Source organism: Trachypithecus francoisi, unplaced genomic scaffold, assembly GCF_009764315.1.
Source record: "Trachypithecus francoisi isolate TF-2019V2 unplaced genomic scaffold, Tfra_2.0 Lachesis_group11, whole genome shotgun sequence".
NCBI lineage: Eukaryota > Metazoa > Chordata > Mammalia > Primates > Cercopithecidae > Trachypithecus > Trachypithecus francoisi.
In genome coordinates this window covers 5,291,195-5,311,859 of record NW_022681456.1, presented here as the reverse complement: position 1 = coordinate 5,311,859, position 20,665 = coordinate 5,291,195, and the positions used below count along the sequence as shown (strand labels likewise).

The following is a 20,665-nucleotide window of genomic DNA, read 5'->3' as shown; positions in this document are numbered from 1 at the left end:
TTTGTGGTCAGTATCGTATTTCCAATAATATCAGTTAGGTTTTACCCATCTTCACTGGAAACAGCACACAATAACAGATAGTCTATAGGAGGTTGTCCTGCAGTGACCTTGATGGCAGGGGAGTTTTTAAAGGCTGAGAATAATTGTCCAAAGCAGCACAACAGATTTGGAGGAGACCTGGTGAATGAGCTCAAGTCTCAAGAATGCTAGAATACTCAAATCACTTATCTCTGCTGCAAGCAAATGTAACCAGATTGCTGCAGTGGTTCAACTATGATTTTCCAGAGTCTTAGCATCCTGGCTGCTACAAGCAAAGTGAGAACAAACATGCAACTGACATATCAGGGGAGGTGAGGAGGAGGCTTCATTCCGTATCGTTTTTATATAACTCAATCCTTGGGTTCTCTTGATATACATCAAGCATATTTTAAACTTTCCCTGGCTTACTTTCCAATTAAAGTCATTGTTAGTTTTAGAGTAATCTCATTTGAAAATCAAAGATCTAGAGTCATCGCCCACTATTCTGGGCCATTCATTGGTAAAAATCTAACCCTTTTTAAACAAATTTATCATAAATTCTTCATGATATTGGTTGTACTAAATAAAATTCACTATGAGTAAAATCTCCTGAACTTTCTCTGTAGGTGCTTCCTTCATTCACTCACTAATGCATCCATCCATCCATCCAATCCGTCCATCTATACTTACACAATCCATCCATCCATCCATCCATCATCCATCCATCCACCCACTCATTCAATCATTATTCCATCCACCTATCCACTCATCCATCCACATGTCCACCCATCTACCCATCCATCCACCTACCCATCTATCCATCCATCCTTCTATCCATGCATCTATCCACCCATCCATCCACGCACCCACTCATCCACCCACCCATCCACCTACCTACCTATTTATCCATCCATCCATCCATCCACCCCTTCATTTATTCATTCACAAGCACCTACCATGTGCCAGGCTTTGTTCTAAGACCTGGGGATCCCATGGTGAATGTGAATCACTTCCCTGCCCTCATCATGGTCACATACAATGAAGGATTCGGACAGTGTGCAAGAAAACAAACAAACATGATTTTTGGTTATGATACAATTCTATGAAGATAATAAATGGGCGATTTAATGGAGGGAGACTGGAATGGGAGTGACGGAGCTACCCGAGACGAGTCAGGGAGGGCTCCCCAGATGAAGACCTGGGGGTGCAGTCCTCTAAGGAGGGAAGGTGCAAAGCAGACAGGCCAAGAGCAGGAGCTGCAGGCAGAGGACCGAGTAAGGGAAAGTCCTGAGGCAGGAATAAGCTTAGTTAATTTCAGAAACAAAATGGACATAGGTAGATGGTATGTGTATTTGCTGCCTGAACACATTTCAAAAAGTTTATAGGTCAGGTTTGAAGCATGTAAGTTCAAAAATAATCAATGAATATACACAGTATTTGAAGGTGTTTTTGTGTGTGTTATTTTTATTTCTAGTAAGTTTTACCTGATCAATGTAAGGAATGCGTGAAGATTCACTGATGCCATAGGAAGATCAATTTATATCACAAAAGCAGTTAGGCATTTCTACATCTGTTATTCTGCCAGGAATTCCCCCAAGTACAACTTTTGCTTGACAGTCTTTCCTGAAACCATCTGAAATCATGAGTCAGTATACACTAGCTGTATTTAAGACCAAAGGCTTAATGTATCCACATCTGGGGTAGGAGTCAGATGTAAAACAAGCCCAACATTGCCTTGGAAGTTGTATAGGGTAAGTAGATGCTAACATTCACTTTCTTGCCTCAGTGGCTGCGGTTCTCACCTCTACTACTGTAACTAGAAGCTTAATATTCACTTTCATTCTTTGAAAAGGTGATAGTGTTTCTTCCCATCCAATAATGGAACTTTCCACCAGGTTGGTAACACAATTCAATTTTTAAGCCAAGCTAAGTCTGGTTTTGTCTTAACAATTGCGTTATTTAGCTTGACTCCTATAGAAAACCAAGCTCTTTCATGATGGGATGTGCAGCTGTGAATAGTACAACGTGGATGAATGTAATTATGGGATTTGATAAGTTTGGTGAAAAGAAAGTGGGTTGGAAGGCTGCCATGTTTATCTATGGAAAGAAAAAAATGAAACATGTACAAATGATATATTAGAGGTTTAAAAAAGGCTCAGACATGCAAGGAAATTTGAACATTGACTAGATATTTGATGATATTTATATTTTTAATTCCATTTGTGAATGATTATAGTATTACAGTCATATTTTAAGAGTCCTCCTGTTTTTAACATGCATAAAAAAATTTACATATCTATGAAAAATACCTCTCAGTGGGGCTTTTTTAACCTTTGTAAAGTCTTCCGATCATGTTTTGTTTCCAAATTTTGTTCTGTTTGTATTGTTTGTTGTTGTCATTGTTGGTAATACACCGACCTAACCACCATGATATTTGGAATTCAACTCAGAATTTCCACAATCGTAGAGAGAGGTCATATTCATAATGCTTTATTCCTAAACGATTGAAAATTTCTCCTTCAAGAATTTGCTAGTATTTTGACATTTAGCCAAGAGTTTTCTTCTGAATCTACAGCAATGGACTCTTTCATGTCTAGATTTGAATCCTATGTACAACGGAAGCTTCCAAATGTGTTGTTTGGCCACAAAGAAGAATCCTTATTGAAAGATCCCTTAAATGGCATAATTGAATAGACGTAATTGCACAGCTCTGCACCATGTAAAATTGTAAATAGCACTGACAAAATAATTTATGCTCATTTATGATACAGTAGCACATTATGGCTCCAATTTTCATTTCCTTCATTAGCTAAGCTCATTTGTTTCTCTGGTAGACATTCCTTTTGTCTTATCTACAGTCCTTTCCCCAGAGAAATACTTGTGCATGTAGATGAGAAGAACTGAGCATGGGAGGGTGCTGATGACAGGGGATATAGGCACCATATAACCTAAACAGACATTGACACCACATCAAAAGAGGGACAGGTACTGTAGAACAATGACAGGTAAATATTGCCTTAGAATAGTGCCTATTGCTGCTTTGGTTTCAGGAATGTCTTACAATGAATGAATAAAGTGGGTCACCACTACAATTACAGCAATCATGATAATGAGTTCAATAATAACATGAAAGAACAAGAAGCTTGCAATCAAGTCCCATATTCCTTGTGTGTGTGTTTAAGGAAACCTCATGTCATAGATTTGTTTTACTTTAATTACTTCCCTTATCATCTAGTTTATTACTTCTCTCCACCTTGTGTCAGGTTAGAAACCATCACTTCCCTCTGTTGCCCATCCTTAGCTGCCATATTCCTTCTTTATCTTGAGCAGCGGGAGATCTCTTTTCTTTCTTTCCACTTGTTCCAGCTGGAGACCATGACATAAAAGCCTCTCACTTTCTGGGATTGCTGGAATAAAACTGAACCCCTTCCCCGCTTTACTTGTTCAACCCAGAGGGAGGGTGAAGAACTGTGGAGCTGGCAGGATGCTTGCAGTATTTATTCTCCTTTTTCTAACTAGCAAGGTTAATATGTGAACATTGTGGTCATGTGTGACTTACTGGGAAGGTTCCTGGATTCTCTGTGTTTGGCCAGGTGAGAGGTGGCCCTGGTCCTCTATACCAACGGGTCCAAAGAAAATCTGTACTTATCGAGTACAATGTAGAGGATAATTTTACTAAAGGCCCAACCATGTCTACCAAACCAGCAATAGGAGCAATAAATTTGCTCTGTTTGTCATATTTTAATATAAATATGCCTCTTTTTTGTTTCAGTTGGTTCCAAACTCAGAGAGGAATGAGGTAGGGTTAACTGTTGCCCTCCTAAAATCCAAAAATGAACAGTAACATTATATTAAAAGGGTGGGCTGTTGGCTAAATATGGTTTGTTTTTTTTTTTTTTTGAGACAGAGTCTTTCTCTGTCGCCCAGGCTGGAGTGCAGTGGCCGGATCTCAGCTCACTGCAAGCTCCGCCTCCCAGGTTTACGCCATTCTCCTGCCTCAGCCTCCCGAGTAGCTGGGACTACAGGCGCCCGCCACCTCGCCCGGCTAGTTTTTTGTATTTTTTTTTAGTAGAGACGGGGTTTCACCGTGTTAGCCAGGATGGTCTCGATCGCCTGACCTCGTGATCTGCCCGTCTCGGCCTCCCAAAGTGCTGGAATTACAAGCTTGAGCCACCACGCCCGGCCTAAATACGGTTTTTTAAAGTATATTAAGACAGAGAACCTCATTAAGGTGTGTGGTGTCATGCTAATGGCACAGACATGTTTTGTTCATCCTCACATTGAAAACATGCAGTATTTAGTTGGTGGGTCTCAACGTTTTGTCTGAAAATTTTATTAGTTAAGAATAGTGTTCCTTTGAATTACAGGCTAAAATGTAGCTGCTTAGATGACAGAGAAGTTTGTTTCCGTCTCATGAAAACATCTTAAGAAAGGGGTCTGAGGCTGGAATGGTGGTTTGGACCTAAAGGTCATCAGGAACCTGGGCTTCTTCCAGATTGTTGCTCTGCTCTTGATCTCCATTCCTCTTTATCTCGTTAGCAAGATGGCAGCATCAGCTGCAGACACCATGTCTACATTAAAGCATATAGGAGAAGACAAATAAAAAACCTAGGTTACCGTCCATAGGAGGAGCATGTCCTTGCTATGCTTTGGCAGTTGTCATATGACACTTCCACTTTCATCTAGAATTTAGTTAGTCACCTGACATTCCCTTGACCCAAGGTGTGCTGGGTAGTGTATACTTTATTCTGGACAGCTACCTATGAAGTCAAAAAACACAAATTCTATTCTTATGGGGGAAATGCATAGGGAGAAAACGAGTAGTCTCTTCCATAGGAAATATAGTTGCCTTTAAATGGTGAAGACTAACATTTAATATACCTGCAATTCTGAGCTCAGGTCAAGGTGCACCATGTTGTCTGTGGCAGTGTAGGTGCATGACGGCACATTTTCAACATTGCAGCCAACTGTATGTTTGTTCAGATGGTAACAAAGACATAATAGAAGCAAATAAATGCACCTGAACTTCAGTGGCAAAACTTCTAAGTACCCTGAGGAGCCTCAGTTTCCTTCTTTCTAAAACTAGTATAATATTATGTAACATTGTGATTATAATATTTGCCATGCTTGCTTTCAAAGGTGTTATAAGAATCAAATGGCCAGCCTTAGTGGCTCACTCGTATAATCCCAACACTTTGGGAGGCTGAGGCAGGTGGACCATCTGAGGTCAGGAGTTCGAAACCAGTCTGGCCAATATGATAAAACCCCATCTCTACTAAAAATACAAAAATTAACCAAGTGTGGTGGTGGGCACCTGTAATCCCAGCTACTCAGGAGGCTGAGACAGGAGAATCGCTTGAACCTGGTATGCAGAGGTTGCAGTGAGCGGAGATCGCACCGCTACACTCCAGCCTGGGCAACACAGTAAGACTCCGTCTTGAAAACAAAACAAAAAAGAATCAAATGAGAGAACATATAGAAAGCAAATAGCAGGTACCAGAATGAAAACCTGTATGATTTTACTTTGCATGTCATACTAGGAGTCCTCAGTCCATTGGGCATTTGAGACTCACATAACATAATATGTTGTAAGTACTTAGAACAGGGGCTGGGAAAGAGGAGGCACTCATTGTATGGGACTCATCTTTAGGAGGTTAAATAGAACCTTTCCCTGTAAATTAATTGGTTAGTTGATATAAAGTTGGTATCTTTTGAATAAAATAAAGAATATACATGTCTAGGACTATAAGATGTGGGGGAATTGAGATAAAATTTAAACCCACTGATTCCAACCATGTCCTCCATCAATTTTCCCCATTCTTCCACATAGTGTATCACCAGGACTCTGCCTCCCTACCTGATGAGTATCCATTTGGTTGATATCCTGGGACGAGTTCATCATTTGTACCTCATACCATATTGTCTCTGACAGAAACCATTAAAGAGAAAGCCTTTTTGTTTTACATTGAATGATCTGAAGAGTCATTTTAAAGTAAAATCAAATAATCACATTTTTATAACCGGAGTAAATTTATTTGCCTTTTCCGTCTTGTCAAATGCAGTGTCCCTATTCATGGATGCTTATCGTTTAGACTCAGGTAGATTAGATTTCCTCCTCATTTTCCCTCTTCCTAAAGCCACGAGTGCTGATACCTGCTCAAGAAGATAACAACAATAACAAAGCGTAGCTCAGTTGGTGCAAAATTAGAGACACTGGAATGCTGAGTTCTTGTAGAATCAAAGTTGAGAAAAAATTCTGGAGCAAAAAATAATGCATCATTTAAGTGGATCCTTTCCAGTGTCATGGAGGAAAAATCACTACTATTTCTCATTTAAATAGATCATAATATTGACCATCTCATGGGGGTTTTGTGAAGATTCTATGAAATAGTATTGGCACACAGTTACTGTTGAGTAAATGTTGAATATTCCTATGGGAAACAATGGGCTTTAGTGAAGGTTCTCAGATGTCCTTGGATGGAGGAATTGGATGACAGTTTTTCCTGCAGTCAGGGGACTCAGAGGGTGAGCAGCTTCCCACCTGGGTCCTGGTCTTAGGAAACTTCACCCTGTGCTCATGTCGGGGGTGCAGGTAGGAAGAGAGGCTTTAAAGGGGCTGGGTTATCTTTGCCAAATGGGAATGCATTTCCAGTATTCACAAATCTTCTAACGTTTCACAGAAAGCTAGATATTACAATTTTTTGTAAAATATTTTATGTTTACATGTTGGATATTAATTTTAAATTTTGAAACATTCTGCAAGGCAAACGCAGTGTGTTTGCAAACAGCATCGGGCCAGATAACCACCAGTTCACTCACTGCCTTTGCTCTGAAAGAATACAGTCTATCCCCAGGGATGCTGTTTCGTGGGAGAATCTCAAAGCAAATGAATGTAAAAAATATTGCTTATATTTTTGTCAGCACGTGTAAAATGGAATCTTGGTGGAATAAATGGAATTTGGAGAATGCATGATACTATCCCTACAGGGTTGAGTAGCATAGAGTTTGGAGAGGGTTAGCTTCAGTTATAGTCTGGTTTCTATTGTTATATCCAGTTACTGAATTTACCTCTCTATATTCAGTATTTTGTCTGTGAAACAGGGATGATAATGCTCCCCGCACACAAAAGCATGCGCTCACCTACACACATCAGGCTTTTGTGAGGATCTCGTCAGTGATGCAGGTTAAATCTTTAGATCATGAGCCAAACCCAGTGAGCTCCTAGAAATGGCAGCTGCTTCCTTCGTTCAGTCCTAGCTGCCGATACCCTTCATTCACCTCAAGAAAAACAGCCTTTATTTAACTGAGACTGGCTTGTGAGCAAAACTACTCTCGGGAGCACATTAATTTGTATTTGCTCAGATCTGGGGTTTGTTTAAAGTCCAGTGGAACACAGGTCCAGTTGGCACTGGTTTTTATGTATTCATGATGTGCACTCCTTAGTAATTCCCTGGAAGAGACATATGTGTTATGTAGGTTTTCAAGCTATACTTACTTGCAAGTTAAAACTGCAGAGAATTTTATAGTTTCAGGACTGGTGGGAACTGGCTCATTTAAGAAAATCTATGATGAGAGAAGTCTCCTTCTGTGTGTCTCCCTGACATTATAGCCTTGCATTTACTATTTATTTTTCTATTTATTATACATCTGTGTTGGCACAAAGATGCAGCCACACCAGGGGGAGAACATGCTAGTAGGAATTAGAGTGGGGTTAGCTTTCCCCACCCTATGCTTTTCCAATCCCTGAATAACATTTTCCCCCTTTTCAGCTGCAAATGCTTACTTCAAATATTATATTGATGTACTTTCCCCCAAAAAACCCTTTCATAGGCATAGTTATGGAATCTTAGATTCATGGACTGGAAATTGATATAGAAATGTTGTCGCTGGTTCTCTGGGGAAATAGCTCATGCTTGTACTCCTGAATCCTAAGTAGCTGCCTTATCACTTGGCTTGGAATGCTAGGAGAAAGAGCTTGCAAAGAGCCATTTCAACCACTGAGTTTCCTCCTCTTTCTTTACAGATGAGGGAGGGAAGTCTTCCCAAAGTGGGATGCATTTTTTCCAATGCATAATGAATTTGCAATTGAAATTTAAGAGAATGTACATCTTTTGTAAAATACTAAAACCTTTTATTGTCATGAAAGTAAATTTTGTGATAGAAACACTTAAAGACACAGTAAAAGCAGAAGGTAGAAAAAGGACTCAACTAAATCTACTGACAGTGAACATTAGTCCATTCCCTTAATTTCCCCCCGTACATTTTAATTGTATCCTATTCATGTTGGCATATAGATTTGAATTCTGCTCCTTTTGGTCAGTATTAAGTATAAACATTTTTTGTCTTATTATTCCAGATTCTTTATAAACACATTCATGATGTTGCAAATATTTCATCTGTAGACTTGCCATAATTAAGCAGGGTCTTAGTTTGACATCTTGGGATGGTTTCTGATCATTACTATTATACATAGCAGTAATAGTAATAACCAACATTATGGAGCATTTGCCTATGTCAGCCACTGTGTTCAGGGTTTCATGTGCATTATTGCATGGATTTCTCAATAACAGCTGAGACAGTTTCTATTGTCATCCCCATGGGCAAATGAGGTCACCGAGGCCTAAAGAACGTATTTAATGAGCCCAAGGGCCAATGGCTCACACGTGTTAGAGACAGGATTGGGTGATTGGAGTTTTCCAGTTTTTTCTGTGTTTGGATTCATGACCAGAATAACAACGTGGAGCCCTGCCTAGATTTAGGCGCATGGCAAAGCAGGTGGAGCATCCAAAGTGCAGCTGGATTTCCAGAGACTGACCTTCTCTCTTGCCTGAACAAGCCGACAGAAGTGACGTTCTTAATGGAACAGGTGCTTCCTCAGATCAGTTGGTTTTTTCCTCCTTGTTACTTAGGCAGCTCCTGTTTCTGTCAGAGAGTTGGGGGTCTCATTTTAGGACCCAGAGGAATGTGCAATTTCTATTTCTTTTTGGGAGGCTTGCGGGTAGAGCGGCATTAGGTAGATTTTGGGGTTGCCTCTGAAACGTCTCAGAGGACTGACTACACAAATACTCTTCCACAGAGAGATCAATAGAGGCTACACCAGCCCAGAAGTCCTGAGATTGAAGGTTTAGTCTGAGCTCCACCTCGTGGTAGCTGTGGGAATGCAGGAATGTCCGTTCGTGCTCACCTCAATTTCCTCATCTCTTAATTAAGGAGGGGTGTGTTTTCTCCTCCTATGTCCTAGGAAGAGAGTATCTTGAGAACCAGTGGGAGAATTATGATGTCCTGTTTGTTTCTTCCTATCTGGGTTCAATTTCTCCTTCCGATAAGAACCCCCAGCTTTCCTCTGAAGATGAACTTTTTCCTCCCAGTCTACGTCTTTCCAGTGGGGCTAACTCTGTGGCTCTCTGTCCATGACCTTTCTGAAGCCAAGAAAAAATACACACCCTCAATAATGGCTTCAGATATGTATCTGTGATCCAGGCCAGATCTCTCAGAGCAATGTTTGAGGATGAGGTAATCACGAAGCAATCCAAAACTGAGTACACTTCCCAGCCTGTTCCATGGAGCTTGTTCCATTTATAGGCCATCAGTCCCTCATGTCTCTGTCATGGTGTATACAGCTCTGGCTGCCTGGGCTGCCACTTTCCATCTTCATCCCTGCGTAATCATCTGTGTTGACATGTGTCACATTTACCTGCTCAGCATCCATCCTCTCCTCCACCCCTACCCTGTCTGATGTACTAACTTCCTGGGGCTGTCAATCAACATGCCCAATGCTCTCTTGGCAAAGGGGTAAGGGAGCAATCTGGGCCATGCACATACTCTCCTTAGAAATGTAAATCTTGAGTTGGAAAGGCTGAAAACAGTTGGAGCTGCTTTATCCATTTGTTGCTGTGGCAACAAATACATCCTCTTAGCTCCTATTCAGTTTCTGTGTTTCCCAAAGCCTGCTTTTTCTCTTTACCTTTGATGCTGTAATCAATATTATTTTTCTTTCAATAGAATTCTATTCTGGGGTAAGATAACCAAATTTGTTTCAAAGAAAAATTGCACTCAACCTTTCCCTTCTCTACATTCTTGATTCTCTTTGCTTCTTTCCTTCTCATAGAACTTAGCCATCCTTCTCTTTATCTCCTATTCCATTCTCTCCAGTCAGCTTTATGAGAAGAACCCAACAGTACATTGCTAGTGCTGTTTATTTGAAGATTCCTCTTTCCATAAGCTGGGATGTCTTTGAGCATCTGACTGCCTGATAACCTTTAAGACCCAGTGCTGATGTCTGCGCTGGACATGAGAAGGAACCAAATATTATTGAATGGGCGTTGCACTTTAATTAGTTGGTAAAGCAGCAAGTGAACACTAATTAGGGAGGTAAGTGAGGGAGAGCTGTCCCAGATCAATTGCCCATGTTTTCTTTTTGTTTTTGTTTTCTTTTGTTTGGTTTGGTTTGGTTTGTTTGGTTGGTTGGTTTTTGAGACAGCATTTCACTCTGTCACCCAGGCTGGAGTGCAGTGGCACGATCTTGGCTCACTGCAACTTCTGCCTCCCAGGTTTAAGCAATTCTCCTGCCTCAGCCTCCTGAGTAGCTGGGATTGCAGGCATGTGCTGCCATGCTCAGTTAATTTTGTGCTTTTAGTGGAGACAGGGTTTCGCCCTATCGGCCAGGCTGGTCTCGAATTGTTGATCTTAAGTGATCTGCCCGCCTCAGTCTCCCAAAGTGCTGGGATTACAAGCGTGAGCCACCACACCTAACCTAATTGCCCGTATGTTCTTGATCCTATTCTAAACAACACTCCAACCAAAAGCCTAAGTTAAGTGAGTTCAGATGAAAACACACAGACCCACAAAAATCTGAATTATTATCTTCAAGTCACAACTAGTTTTCACTTTTCTGTATATTGTTCTTTTTTTAAAAAAGAAGATACAGAGGCGTGTGTATGGAAGGAAATTCTTGAAAAGGTAAACCAATTAACCTTTACCAGGAAGCTAGTACAAAGCGAAGGGGTGGTAAAACGACATCATTTGTAAAGATCAGATTTCTCGCTCCTGCCAAAAATATGCCTGCGAATGCCAGGAGACAGACTACATTTACTCTACCTTGTAATCTACAGGTAACTTCTTAATGAAAAGCTAATTTTTCTTGTCACCCTGTTATTCTTGCTTTCACATTTTTGGTTAATTGTGGGTTATCTGGGCTACACATATAAAGAAACAAAATATATCTTTACTTATATTAGTCTTTTTAAATATGGAACTTTTCAAACATGCATGAAGATAGAAAGAATGATATGACTACTCTCCCTGTACTTCTTGAAGATTTTCCACAGTTAGGCTGGGTGCAGTGGCTCACGCCTGTAATCCCAGCACTTTGGGAGGCCCAGGCAGGCAGATCACCTGAGGTCAGAAGTTTCAGACCAGCCTGGCCAACATGGCGAAACCCCGTCTCTATTAAAATTACAAAGATTAGCTAGGCATGGCGGCACATGCCTGTATTCCTAGCTACTCAGAAGGCTGAGGCAGGAGAAACACTTGAACCCAGGAGGTGGAAGTTGTAGTGAGTTGAGGTCAGGCCACTGTGCTCCAGACTGGAAGATAGAACAAGACTCCATCTCAAAAAAAAAAAAAAAAAAAAAAATTTTCCACAATTATCAATATTTTGTTTCATTTGTTTTATCTCCACTAATACTTGTCATTATTATCACCAACAAAGCAAGATTATTATTTTTTAAGTTCCCAGACCTCAAGTAATTTTATCTGTAAATATGGTGGTATGTATTGCTAATAGAGACTCTTTTTAAGTAACTAAGATACATGATCGTACATAATGCAATCATAGTCAGCAATATTCATTTCATATTATTCAATACCAATCTATCTTCACAATTCTCTGCTACCTTAAAAATGTTTGCCTAGAGTTCATTTAAATTAAGGTCCAAACAAAGCAAGATGCAGATGTTTTCTTTGGTAGGTGTGTTCCATAAATCTTTTCTAAGTTTTTCCAGTTTCTTGTACTTTTCCTCTTTATGTGTTTTCATATAAAAATGATTTTCCAATCGATTTTTCAGCCCCTTCTACATTGGGCTGCATGCAGAAATGAGTTAGCATAGCAGGATGGAGACTACTCTCCACAGAAAGGTGTTCTTGCAAGTCGGCCCTTGGTTAATGTCTAGGAATTTGGATTTTGGGAATGTGCCTGCCATTCCATGGTAAGACTAGCTCACTATGCCTGGACTGTTCAAACAATATGATTTATTCTGAACACCTGCTTTTCTTTCGGGAGTCTGGCATTTTGGTATGTGCCTGGCAAAAGATCTTTATGTGACCAGCTCCCAGAAAACCTTGGGTGCTGAGTCTCTAATGGGCTTCCCTGGGCAGAAACACGGCCTACCTGTTGCTATATTTTCAAAATTGGGGGACGAATGGATTCTGAGAGCCTTATAAGAGGGAGAGAGCACCGGAAGCTGACATGCAGATTCTGTAGGCCCTGCCAGTGTCTTTGACCTCTGGGATCCAGTGTGTATTCTTATCACATCCCTGTTACAAATCTTAGTCATGAACACAACTGTATGCTGGCCCTATGAAACTTTCTAGGAAAACTCCAGATGGAGGGTGGTCTTGAAGGCCCTCAACAGAAGTCGATTATGTTATCATGGCATCTCTAACACATCCTTACATCCCCGTGTTTTCTGTAAACTGGATTTTTTAAATATTGAGGCTCAGTTTTATTGAAGGGAGGAGTAGATTAGAAGTGGGCTTGCACTTCTTTTATTTCATTATCTCAGGAGGCAGATAATAGCAAGTCATCTTCCCTCCAATTATGTTCTGATTGATCAGTAGAGGGAAGCATAGAGTCATTTTGTCGTGGTTTTAAAAAAGTCGAAATATGTGTAGATGTGTGTGTGGGAAGCTGCTTTACCACAGGTGAGGCTGGACCAGTTATCGAGTTCTTGACTTTCAGTTCCAAACCCATCCGTTTTGATTTCCTCTGTAACACTGGGGCTGAACTTTGTAAACGCTGCACATTTGTTAGCCGGAACAATTTACAAAAGGATTGTGCTTCTTCTCCTGATCCCAATACTCTCCTTCTTATTCCCATAAGGAAGTAGTTGCCAGGAAACTCTCTTCCAATGGGCAGCTTCTTTGCCACAATGCGTGGGGGCTTCAACAGTACATCTGTCCAATCAGTTTTGCTCGTGCCCCAGTGGGTGGTTTCTTGCTGGCCAGGCCCAGCCTGTTGTACTCACCACACCTCTCCACCTGGGTTCAGAGCCACATCCCTTTCAAAGAGTCTGATCTCAAACTTGGAGATGGCCCTTTCCCAAGTCTCTTCTGTCTTTGGCATGCCCCCTTCAGTCCCAGAGGTAGTGCCTGCTCCCCACGTCTGTGACTGCCATATCCTTCAGATTGCTTTTTACCCTTCTTAGTACATGACCTTCTTTTACATGCATCCTTTATACGTGATATGCAGCCCTGCCCCTTCCCTAACATGAGGAAAAACAGGCCTCAAGTCATTGCATCATAATAACAGTTGCATTAGTTACTCCTCAAATTTAGTCAGGGTCCCACTGACTATTCTGTTACCTGAAAGCTCAATTGTATAACAATAGCTTATAATTTGTATGTAAAGTAATAAAAGGAAGGAGAAAAAGACAATAAAAATTATTATTTATAAAAAACAAACACACATAACAAGGAAAGAGAAAATATGCAAAAGCATAGAACGCTCATTTCTGCTTATGTATACATGTGCCATTCTTTCCTTAGGATCCATTCCATATTTCCATACTTCTCTTGCTGTCAGCCAAAAAAATTAATTAGTCAAGATTCCTTATCGGTAGAGTAACTCAAGCCTTCATTTCTAAAGAATCTGAATCTTCAATAGTCCTACTTTTGATTGTTGCTTTGATTTTCACTAAAACTTAATATAATGATTTTCATTTTTACATTGACAGATAAAATGGTTTGTATTTTCTTCGTACACTGTGATGCTCTAAAGTATATATACATTGTGGAATGGCTCAATCCAGCTAATTCGCATATTCATTAGCTCTCATAGTCCTTATTTTTATGGTAAAAACACTTTACTCTCTTAGCATTTTTCAAGAATACAATACATGATTAATTCTCATTGTCATGTGCAATGGACATCATTCACTTATTCCTCCTGCCTAACTGAAATTTTGTATCCTTTGAACAATACCTCCCTAGCTCCCTCCCAGGATCCTTGCTCTGATCTGTCCGTCTTTACTACTGAGCACGGAAGCACCAGGAGACATCAGGATCAATAAATCACTGGGTTCCAGTGAGTCCTCCTTGCTCTGTGTACTAAACACGAACCCAATCTCCTTTTGGTAATGTGGTAATTTCCACCCCCAGCCAGCAGAGGCGCTCTTTTCTTGCCTGTTTAGGGATGGCTGTCTCATCCTTCAATTCAGTAAAACCACTGTTGAGTCCTCTGCTGGGCCAAGACGTTGTCTTATGGCCTTTGCAATTTTATGATTACAACCGAGATTATTTCAGAAATTTTTTCAGAGTGAGCTTATGGCAAATTTCATGCACTGCATTTTATTTTGTTCATTGGCTTATTTCAGTTCTGAAACTGGCCAATGCAATTAGCATTGTTCTTAAATGGGAGCACATCTGGACAACTTTGAAAGGCCAGTCTCCTACTCCTAAGCCAGCAGTGTCTGTTTTCAGTAATGCATATGCAAAACAGGCAATGTTTCCCCAGAGCGGGGTCTGCCTTCCTGAGGGCCCTGGCTTTCAAACTACTGCTCACTCTGTGTCAGTGGCACAAAATCAGCTTAATGGATTGGAACCAGGTATTAAAAAACAGAATAGGCTGAAACAGAACAGAATAGAGAATAGAGTAAGAAATGTCAGAGCACATTGTAGGTAGTAAGGGTGTATACAAATTTATGAAACTTCTCTTTGGGTTTTGAATGTGTATGATCACATACTACGTCATTAACAGAAAATGTAATTCTTGCTGTGGGTTGTACTAAAAAAGTGAAGTTCACTTTTCTACAACTTATACTATGAAATGGCTAGTACTTACACCTAAACGCAGAGAACAGCCTTGTATGGGTAATATAGTGATGTTAATTTAAAAGAAACACTCATCTATAGGTTTCAGCTTTAATTTAAAAAAAGATAATCATAGTAACACACAAAACTCACACTCATGTACATATAATTACTATCTCCCAGGTCACATTCTTAGTGTGCCTTACTACAGACTTATTCTTCACTATCTCAGTGAATCACCACCTATCCCCTTGGAATCGACATTATTCTTACCCTCATTTTTCAAATGGGGAAACTGAATCACAGAAAGGTAAAGTAATTTCCTGAAGGTTGCACATTTAGGAAGAACTGGAGCCAGAATTCAGACACCAACAGGCAGCCTTTGTTTCCCTAATCTATTGGCATTTCTTACCTGGTCATCTGGAGAAGAGAGGTGAATGGGAATTTGGTTCATAATCCTATTTGCATAAAGCCAATTTATTTCTTAAGTGATAGGCAGTTAGTCTTGGAGTAAGGAGGGTGACATCATGTTTAAATTGAGCAGCAGCTAGCTCCAAAATTGTGGCAGCATCAGTAAGAACTCTGATATTGTTTGTGAGTCTAGTGGAGAAGTGTGTTGAGCGATTAGCAATGTCTGCCATGGGCACAGAATGAGATAATGGCACACATGCCACCAAGTAAGTGTCCTGCAGTGTTTCTCTGAAGCACTGTGGCCTAGGCCTAGGTTCTAGTTCCTGAAGAAACAGAAGTGAACAAAAAAGACAAATGAACTTTCCCATGCAGGAAAGACAATAAAGATAGATAATAAAATGAATACTTGAATACACACACCATTTTAGGTAGTCACTTTGGATACTAAGAAGGAAAGAAAAGCAGTGCAAAGAAAGAGATGGCACAGATGTAGGCAGTGACCCACTAAGGTATCAGGGAAGCCATCTCTGAAGAAGGGATATTTACTGGTACAGAATAATTGTATTCTCATTGGAGAGAGTGAGCCCACAGATAGCTGCAGAAAGAGCATTTGAGGCAGAAGAAATAGCAGAGGAACATGCCACTTCCTTGGCTTACTCAAGGAATAGACAAGGCCTGTCCTAAGCTTTTCGGCCTTCTATATATAATCTTAAATTGTACAAAAAGCTCAGAAGCATAGGTATGAGCATGCTAGAAGAATTTGTAGAGAAGCAAGTGTCTTTTGTATTGGACTTTTAAAAAAAATGATTTATTTTGAAATAGAGTGTTGCTCTGTCAAGCAGGCTGCAGTGCAGTGGTGTGACCCAGGCTGCAGCCTCCACCTCCGAGGCTCAGGTGATCCTCTCACTTCAGCCTCCCAAGTAGCTGGGAGCCACAGGCTCATGCCACCACACCTGGCTAATTTTATTTTTTTTTAGAGATGAAGTCTCAGTATGTTGCCCAGGCTGGTCGCAAACTCCTGGGTTCAAGCAATCCTTCCACCTCGGCCTCCTAAGGTTGCTGGGATTATAGACATGAGTCACTTTGTACATTTCAAAGATTTTTTAAAGTAATTTATGAGAGGCACATAAACGAAAAATATTAAAATACTTTATAAATTGTGTAAGTATTGTCTCAGTTAATAACACATTTGAGGTCGCAGTTTGGAATTCCTTCTAGGTCTTCATGATGTGCCTGCTAAGAAGATATTTGCTCGTTTCTCTGTGGCAACCAGAACCAATTTCAGAATAAGGTCATTTTTAAAATGTAAAGAAATTATACATTATACGACACCCCATCCAATTTGGTTCTACGTTCCAATGACCTAGTTAAGTTTTTCTCAGCTGGGAATGATTTCTTCCCACAGAAGACATGTGGTAATGTATGGGGACTACTGAGGTTATCCCAATTAGAGAATGGTACTGACATCTAGCCAGCAGAAGCCAGGATGTTGCTAAAAGTCCTACAGTGCACAAGAAAGACCCTACGACAAGGAATCATCTGACTTACAATGTCAATATATCAAAGGCTGAAATGCCCTGATTTAGGTAGAAAGCACTGTTAACAAGTGGACACTGCATCCCTTGTCTCTGCTCTGATTTTCTGCAGTTGCCATGGAGACCAGGTGATACATGCATGCAAATTCAGTGGCTGTGCAGAAGTTTCAAGGTCAGGGCAAGGGAAAAGACAGGCAGTAAATGAGACTGCAGAGGCAACACTAACAAGCAAGGTTCTGCAAGGGCGGAACATCACATTCATCACACTTTGGAGTTTGCCCTCGGAGATCCCCCTCCTGGAGCAGGGGAATTACTGATCTATCAACTTCTGTGTCAATATCCTAAACCACAGTCAGGAGGAGCGGCTTGTTTTCCCTTCTTCTCCATACTCAAGAAAACACCTTCATGAGAGAGCTGGCTGCAAAATCCCTTCCAAGAGATCATGGTCATCACAGTCAGAGATACGTCAAAGCACAGGCAGTGCAGGCTGGGTGGAAATGTGGTTTGGAAATTCAGAAGGAGTTTACCACTTGGATAACAGATGCATTGTGTCATTTCTTCTGGTGGTCGTTTTGACATCGAAGCAATCATCTTGAATTTTTGCTGTTTCTTTCTCATTTTAATTCCCTTCTTTTTGGCTTTACTATTAATCCTGAGAAGGCTTTTTTTTTTTTTCCAAAAAAGACAAATATTTGGTATTGATCATCTTACCAAGGAGAACAGAAGAGTACGGCCATGTTACCTGAGAGTTATTAATGCTATTGCAGCATAGGATGGAACAATTGAGCCTTCATTTGTGCGGGGAGAGAATTCAGTCTTCTTCAAAGCTGATCTCTCTCTCTCTCTGGTGTGTGTGTGTGTGTGTGTGTGTGTGTATCTGCCTGAAAGCTAACACCAGGATCTCATTTTATCTGTAATTGAAACGTAAACTAATGGACTAATAGTCTATCAACTATAGAGAAACAGAGAGTCTTCAGTGATCAGAAATCAACTTAATACACTCTAAGTACTTTTAACATCTTACACCACTTAAACCACACAGGCACACGCATGGGGTGAGTGTAAAAACAAACAGACACATCATAGAAGACCATTCGCAATTTTATCAGAAGTCTTAAAATATATTTACACTATGAATTCATGTTTCACTGCAAAGAATACATCCTAAGGAAGTAATTTCAATGCTGCAGTTAACTATTGCTTCTGCCTGCCCTGGAAAGGTGGTTCCTTCTACTACTGGCACCCAAATTCCCTTTGGGAATGTCTCTCGTGCCCACTCTCCACCCATGCGTTTAGGTGGGGCTAGTGCCTTCCTCTGCTTGGAGAGCAGTCCCAATGTCAGGTCTAAGGAATTAGTGAATTTCATTGTTTGGCACTGTAATCTGTTCAAAGCTGAGAATAAGAATCAGTTAAATTCTAGGCCAGGCATGTCCCAGAACATTAATAGAACTGTGGAAATAAGAAGGTCTCTTGTTAATCACATGTATTGCTGGAAGGATATGAGCTTGAAAAGGTAGGGTACCACCACACGGAGAGAACCTAACCAAGATGGTATCTGTCGCAAAAAACCGTAGGGCTGAGCATGTGAACCTAGAATGGACTCCTGGCCTCTCTCACCATCAGTTAGAAACTTGGCTTGAGGAAGACAGACCTTCTATGTGCACTGCTGTATCTCTGCTACCAAGAATGTCATTTGGGAGATGCTCATAAATTGTGGGATAAAGACTTTGGGGAACAAAATCCTGATGAGGGCCCTTGAGTACCTCAATGAAGCCATTCCTAAAGCCAATGTACTCCTTTCCAGTTACGACATTTAACACGTTCTTGTTGTGTGGGTGTGTGTGTGTTTTCTGGCTTAAGCCAGCTTGAATTGGGTTCATAACAAATGAACATTTCTAATACAAGAGATGTCTGCACAGGGATTTATTCACTGATACTCGTCTCACAGTTTGCTCTGTATTGTGTGTATTTTGTATTTCGCTAGCTGGTGAGGATGAACGTGAGACAGCCAAGTAGAAAGGGCTCCCCGAAAGAACCTCGGTCTGGCCTGAACACTGGGAGGCTGCGCGCTGGGGTGCGGCCTCGGGAAGTTCGCGTCATTTGCAGGAGGGAGGAGCCTGGCCTCTCCTGTTCTGGGGTGAAACTGGGGATTCCGTCTGTGAGGCAGGCAACCGGCTAGCAGAACTCTCACTTTGCTGAGAGTTCCTGTTTTCCTTTTTTATTTTTTCTTTTCGCTCAATCAATTTTATTTTTCTCACCTTTCAAGGTGTCTGCAAGCCTAATCTTTCACGGCCGTGTGAGAAGAACCTGGCTTTTAGCTGAACTAAAAAGAAAGGCCTCCTACAAATGGGGTCACTGTTACAGAGAGATGCTCTTAGATGCCACGCATTTAATGAGCAAGAAGTTTAGTCTAGTATAGGTTGGTCCACCCATACATTTCCCAGAATCCCTAGAGGGACTTACGGGTATCACCTTAATCACCTTACATTTCTCTGAGACGTCTTGAGATTTTACATCCTAGGTCCAGTTTTTCTGTAGATCCAGGGGATCAACAGCCCCTTTATGCCTTGGGCCAGCATTTCACAATATCCCCCTAAGTCCACCTCCCTGTGAATCTGCGAAGTGAGTGTGTGTTACCAAATCTGTAACATAACCGATATAAGGCTCAGCTCATATCCAGCCAGGAAATCTGTTTACATTTACAGTGATAGAAAATAGCATCAGCATAAATGGCCAACAATAGATTTAATAAGAATTTTTTTTTTTTGAGGTGGAGTTTTGCTCTTGTTGCCCAGGCAGTAGTGCAGTGGCACGATCTCAGCTCACTGCAACCTCTGCCTTTCGATTTCAAGCGATTCTCCTGCCTCAGCCTCCCGAGCAGCTGGGATTACAGGCATACACCACCATGCCTGGTTAACTTCGTATTTTTAGTAGAGATGGAATTTCACCATGTTGGCCAGGCTGGTCTCGAACTCCTGACCTCAAGTGATCCACCCGCCTCAGTCTCTCAAAGTGCTGGGATTACAGGCATGAGCCACCGCTCCCGGCACATCCAATAGTTTATCATACAGTTATTAAAACCAAGTTCATTTAATGCACTCACTTAACAAATATTTTTTGTGCCCTGTTCCCAGATTCCCAAGCTGGCCCTGGGAGACAATGGTTTAAAAAAATGTCTACCTCGCCTCTGAGTAACTGATACTTGCTTTCCAGTGAAAAAGGTGAATAATAAATGAATTAATAAGCTAAATAATTACAAACTATAGTAACTCTATAAAGAAAAGGGAGCTGTGATAAGAAGTAGAAAAGATGAAGCCTATTTTCTATGGGGTAATCAGGGAAGGTCTCTCAGAGGAGGCATTGACTCTGAGACTTAAAAAAAGGAGGAACCAGCCATGCATAGCACAAGCATGTCCTCGTGCGCTCAGGGAACCAACCAGTTCCTGTGCAGCTGGCATGTCGTGAGTAACAGGAAAACAGTACGAGATAGAACTGAGGTGGAGGTAAGGAAGGAGTAGTCTTCCTGGTTCCTTTCCACCTCAGTAAGGAAGCATGATTTATGTTTGCTTATTTTCATGAGAATATATCAGTGAAGAATAAGTAAAGAAAAATATATTACATGCATGCAAAACGTGCATTATCATTCATGGATGGAAATAAATGTTGGAAAGGAA

At 40.9% G+C, this 20,665-nt stretch overlaps 1 long non-coding RNA gene across 1 annotated transcript; it reads left to right on the top strand.

Moving 5' to 3' along the window:
* The first annotated feature begins 1,654 nt into the window (after positions 1–1,654).
* LOC117090941 lies at positions 1,655–18,893 on the top strand. The gene is made up of 3 exons (XR_004440159.1): positions 1,655–1,769; positions 14,227–14,320; positions 17,104–18,893. It is a non-coding gene; the product is annotated as an uncharacterized LOC117090941 (long non-coding RNA).
* The last annotated feature ends 1,772 nt before the right edge of the window (positions 18,894–20,665 follow it).